This window comes from Homalodisca vitripennis, chromosome X (assembly GCF_021130785.1).
Source record: "Homalodisca vitripennis isolate AUS2020 chromosome X, UT_GWSS_2.1, whole genome shotgun sequence".
NCBI classification, from domain to species: Eukaryota; Metazoa; Arthropoda; class Insecta; order Hemiptera; family Cicadellidae; genus Homalodisca; species Homalodisca vitripennis.
In genome coordinates this window covers 77452763-77458869 of record NC_060215.1, presented here as the reverse complement: position 1 = coordinate 77458869, position 6107 = coordinate 77452763, and the positions used below count along the sequence as shown (strand labels likewise).

The 6107-nt window shown below is 30.8% G+C and overlaps 1 protein-coding gene across 6 annotated transcripts in view; it reads left to right on the top strand.

Annotated features, from left to right (window-relative positions):
* The first annotated feature begins 944 nt into the window (after nucleotides 1-944).
* Nucleotides 945-6107, top strand: part of LOC124369236 (CLIP-associating protein 2) — a 192551-nt gene continuing 187388 nt past the window's right edge. For all 6 annotated transcript variants that reach the window (XM_046827116.1, XM_046827120.1, XM_046827121.1 and 3 more), the window contains exon 1: nucleotides 945-1086. The gene's annotated coding sequence lies outside the window, so the exon portion shown is untranslated. The remainder of the gene's footprint in view (nucleotides 1087-6107) is intronic.

Sequence of the window (6107 nt, the reverse complement as noted above, 5' to 3'; positions counted from 1 at the left end):
AATTGGATTGTGTTCTGACATTATTCTCTAAAATGAAAGATTAAGATTTCGATGTTTTAAGCCTATGATGAATTTTATAATTGTTTTCATAGTAAGTTAGTACTTATGTTTTAATCTAAATAGTTAAATCAATTCATTAGTAATAAGTTATCAATAATTTTTCTTTTTGTCTAATATAATACAAATATTAAGTTCAATCCCTTACTTTTTTGCTGAAACTAAAACGTTAATAAAACTAATTTTATTTTGTATTTAAAAAATGAAATTACTGCAAATAAAAAAAATGTTTCTTATTACAACAAAGATAGAGAAAAGCAGACAAATTCAGTAGAATTATTAATTTCGTACTACAAATTTTACGCAAAAATACTGAGTTGACAAAGACTACACGTTTCTCATCTGGTTATAAATTGAAACTCTGTGTTTTTTTTATACCTTGATATTATTCTTAATAGAAAACTATCAATCCATAAAATTACAATAAACGAGAAGAAATAAATAGCAAATAAACAAATGTATACTAATGATTATATTTCACCAATACATAGTTATTGTTTTGGTATCCATATACAGCTACTTTGCTTCACGAAAAAAATTATAATAGCTTTTAATCATCAAGATATATTGCAAGATCACTTTACAGTTTAGATATTCATCACAAATCTTTATCACAGTATTGATTACATTATAATGTCCCAAATATTGAACTAATATTATAAGATCCTACGTAAATACATCAATTTACTCAATATTTTTCCAATTTTTACGGACAGTGTCGTTTTTACAATATAAATAAATTGCTAAGTTAAGATTTATATTTTGCTACAACACGCATTGGTTATATTATAACATATAAAATCCTAATTTTAAGCTGCTAGTCGTCGTTGACGAAGAGGTTCCTAGTCTAGAGAATAATAGCCGGATTAATAGGGCCGTGGTCTGTGGATTCGTACTTCGTTCCGTATTGGAATTACATTGGATAAATTGTACCATGGTTGGTGAAGTATTGTTTTCGGCGTTATGTTTTAACAATTTTACTTGTTATTTGTTATAAAAACTACAATATAAAAGTAATTTTGTGATTTGGTAGGTAATGTGATTTAAATATTAATGTGTTAGTTAATTATTTTAAAGCGTTATAAGCTTAATAACTGTTTGAAGTTTGAAACGGTAGTACTAGGGCTGTCTTTTGGTTAATTGTAATACACCTACAAATATAACACTAGTTCAGCAATAATGCTTTCTGTTGAAAGAAATAGTTCATTTAAACTAGGCCTAAGTAAAAAATTTTCTCTAAGCTACTCAAATACATGTTAAAAGACTTTATCAATCCATTCTGTCAGTTTCATTTCTTTGAAGTGATAATACACATTCTTATTAATCAAATTAATGTTTTATTAGTAGCCTAAGTTAGATGCCCTATTTTTGAACTTAAAATTCTAAGCCTATAATATTTGAAGTTAATCTGAAATGAGTTTGCTCAGATCATTTATCAGCATACCAATTTGATCTTTAAGGAATAGCCTGTATTGAAGGCCTTGGCCTGGAAGTTGATATCCTTCTATGGATTCAGCTTGTAATGATGTAGGCCTAATAAAACTATAAAGCTTGTGGAAATGTCAAACCATTTAACAATTTGTTATATTGGGTATGCAAAATCTGAATTAGGCAATGTATCTAGAATATTGACATTTGATATAATACTATCTTACTGAAGGAAAACCAATATTGTTTCTGAAGTATTGATCTTGAATTGTGTTCCCAAACTAGTTTTATCTAAATACAAAACCTATGAACAACAGATTAAATTAATTTTGGAATAGGCTAATAGGCCTACATGTTCCCTATTACGTTATGGTAGAATAAAAAAATGACCTATTATTTTTAGCCCATTAGAAAGGCTTTGGTAAATCTAATTTAGGCTATACTTATTATTGCAGGGTGATATAGTAAGGTCAGATTCTTATTAAAATTCAGAGATTGGTGTTAAATTGTAATACTATTTTTCTGTAGAAGAAAATTGTGAGCCTATTAGGCTTATGATTAAATTAACCTAATGTTTACCGTAATAATAATAATAAGCCTATGCACTATTAAAGCAAATACAGCTTGTGCATATTTTACCTAAAATATTTAGGCTATTTTAAGTTTGAAATGCTCTAGGCTATTGACTATTTTAATATAAGTGATGAGCATAAATAATTGATTTATTTGTTACGTATCTTTTGGTTGCTTTGTGTTTTGGAGCTCTCTTTAATTTTCCATCATCAATTGTTAATTATTTAAATTGAGTATTTAATTAAAATCTGTAGGTTGGTTTCATTCAAGATTAAGGAACTTAATTAACCACCTTGTTCGAGAATTGCTTTTTCAGCGATTTCTAAGTTCTTTGAACCTTTAAAACACATGTTTTAGTTGTTAGTTGAAATGTACAGTACAACCTTATTTATCAGGATTAATGTAAAGTAATGTCTGTTTTTTTCCACTGCTTTCGGAAAATTTGATACGTAAATCTGTCAAGGTATACTAAACGTTAGTTAGGCTGTTGCTCAAAATGAACCATTCGTCAGTCTAGCTGCACTGTGTCATCAAAGTGTGTTATGATATCTTGCGGATCTTCATTATTAGAAAAGTTCACGGCATTCTCAATCCCCTATACCAAACGGTGTCTGCCGCACTACAGACCCACACTCATGTTTACGCAAGCACAGTATGCGCTTTGGATTGTTGGCACTTATTCAACATAGAGAAATAAATTGGAACACAATTGTTATTGCTGTGAATGTCTGATTCTTGGCTTTCTATATATATATATATTTATTTATTTATTGAAAAAAACATGTACACATTTTCAAAAGTTCTCTTTTATGAATGGAAATAAAGCTGAATTGTTACTTAAAGAAATCACTTGTTAAATATATACAACAAACCAGTAGGTCTATATACTTGACTCATAATATCTACATAAAATAGGAAACAAAATCCAAAAATGACTTACTTTACTCCATTTTACGAAAGGAAATTTATTTGCAAATCTTTTCCATATTTATTACAAAAAACTTCATATTTTTTAAATATGTAAAATAGGCCTACAGAAAGCATATATCAAACTGTAAAGAGAAGTAACAATTCAATGTTATTTTTCGAAACAACTATACATACGTACATAATTAGCCAAACACATGTGCTAACGTAATTGATAATGTTCCTATATTCTAAAGCAGCTCTAAAGTTAACTTTGTTAGAGGTTTGGATGTTTTCTGATTCTGCTTCTGGTACTTATAGTCTGTAGGTAGCCTACATGTAACATTTCAGATTATTCTTAAAAATGATATATTTTAAATGCAATAATTCGCCAGTATCGCTGCCACCGGGATAAGAAAGTTCTTTTGTATGCTTAGTAGGCCTACATTTTTTGGCATATTATTTTTTTCTCTAGTTTACCAGGTGGTTGTTTTAGTACAGGAGTAAAATAGTTTGACAATCGTTTTACACTTACAGTAGAACTCGAATTATCTGGATCACTAATTATACAGATCGCAAATTATCCGGATCAGCTTAAGAAAAATTACAAAATCGGGTTTTTAAGGCACATACATCATCCTGTGAGCAATGAATATACAGGAATCGCGTGCAGTAGTTGACCCTTCTAACTACGAACAGTGATTCTACTGTAGCCTAGTGATATCGGAGTGCATGGTGGAGAAGGGGAGGGATGAATCACACTGCCTTGCCACCCTGCTACTCTTACTCACTGCAGTCTATTTCTATTAATAGTCAATCGGCCAGTGCTTCTTCAATCTGTAATAGGGTGAATTTATATGAATGTTTTGTGTTCCTTAGTGTTTCATAATGGTTGCTTTTCTCAATATTTACAAGTGCATACTGGTGTACCGCAAGGTTCAATTCTAGGACCGACTATGTTTATTGTATATATTAATGACATGCCATCGGCTCTTAGCAATGTCTGTGTCTCATCCTCTATGTATGCAGATGATTTAGCAGTACAAATAAGCTGTTCAAATTTTAATTTGGCTAATCAGTTGGTGTCTCATTTTAACTCAGTAGCTGAGGACTGGACTGCAGCTAATGCTCTCTGCCTTAATATGGATAAAACTCAAAGCATTAAGTTTAGTTTAAGCAACTTTGTCAGTTATAGTAAAGTTACATTTTTGGGAGTTCTGTTGCAATCAAATCTTAAATGGGACTCACACATTGTAAATGTTTGTAAAAAGATTTCTAAATGTACTTTTATGATTAGAAGACTTAAATTATCTGTAAATTTAGATATATTGATGTCTGTTTATTATGCATACATTCAAAGCCATTTGTCATATGGAATAATTGTTTGGGGCTGTGATAATAATGTAAAAAAGCTTTTAATTTTGCAAAAGAGAGTTTTAAGAATTATATGTGGTGTTAGCTGTAGAACTCATTGTAAGCCTCTATTTAAAAGTCTGGGTGTTCTTACTGTCCCTTCGTTGTATCTGTTGAATTTGTTAATGTATATTAGGGCTAACTTAGATCTAATTCCTACTAACAGCTCAGTTCATGATTATTTTACTAGACAGAGTAACTTTCTTAGAGTTAGGCAATGTAATTATCACACAACAATTAAATCGACATTTGAATTAGGTAAGAAAATTTATAATATGTTACCATATGAAATAAAATGTCTTGATGATAAAAAATTTAAATTTAAGTTAAAATTACTGTTGATAGAGCTAAGTGTATATGACATTAAGGAATTTATTGAATTTTGCAGCCTATCTCAAAATGTATGAATCTAAATGTTTTAAGTTGTCTTTTATGTAGTCTTTAATCTTAAACTAAATTTTTTAATATAATAACTCATGCCCTACAGTCGATATTATATTTGTGAAATGTTCTTAATATTTTTTAGTATTAAGTTGAATTTTTATTCTTGTTCCTGTTCTAATTTGACGATGCCATGCTTGTGAAACTTGTATAAAGGCAATAAAGAATTTGATTGATTGATTGATTGATTGATATCGTGTGCAATACTATACTACAATGAGTACTAAGAGGAAACATGTAGTGTTATTGTTGGCTGATAAAATTATGAAACAGTTGGACTAAGGTGTCTTGGGTAAACATTTAGACAAGGTGTACAAAGTAGTAACATATACTATATCAGACATTAACACATTCACTGTGTCACGAGTAACTAGTTAAACGTAATGTACTTCAATTTATGTGCAGATGCAAAAAACTGAAGGTATTGATCCCAGTACGTTTAGCATATTTCCTGAACCACGAGCTTGATTTAAATGAAAGTTATATTTTTGGAAATTTTTTTCTAAATAATTTTTTAAACCGAAAATCTTGCAACGAGTAAAGGATTACTCGTGATGCATAGGAGTTATAATGTTTTGATTGTGTTCGGAGCAAGTAACCGGTTATTCATATAGTTTAAGCTATTCCCACTAAGCGCTCTAGTCTACTCCATCATATACGCTCCCGCTGGCGATGTGAATGAATTATTATTTGCGTGGTGCACTGTTCTCGAGTACTGTTTGTGTTAATATATTCATTGTCAACATGAGTTCGGATGGTGGCAATAAACCACCAAGTGCTAGAAGGTGTAGGGTATTGATGTACTTAAGTACTCGTAAGTAATACGAAACTGCCAGTTAATGGAAGAGCTCAATGACAGTGCTGGCACACTTTGATGACTTCCTGAATATAGCTAGAACATTATTCACAAATAACTTTTACACTAGTGTTCCGATAGCTGAGAAAATGATGGAAGGCGAAACTCAATTGTGTGGTACGTTGAACATAAAACAACGAGGATTACCAGAAGGCCCTAAAGAAAAAATTGGCAAGGGCCAATCTACTGGATTTAAATTTCAGCATGGCACCAGAATTATAAAATGGCACGACAAAAGGAATGTGTTGACAAAAATGCACCAGATCAGAGCAGCAAACTAGTATATAGGGGGAAGAAAAACAGACAAATTAAGCCTGTTTTTAAACCACAGTGTTTTGGACTCCAATGCAGCAAAAAAGGGAGTGGACTATAGTGACCAAATGGCTGTCTATTACACGGCCCTTAGAAAAACTCAAGTAGTCTAAGAAGGTTG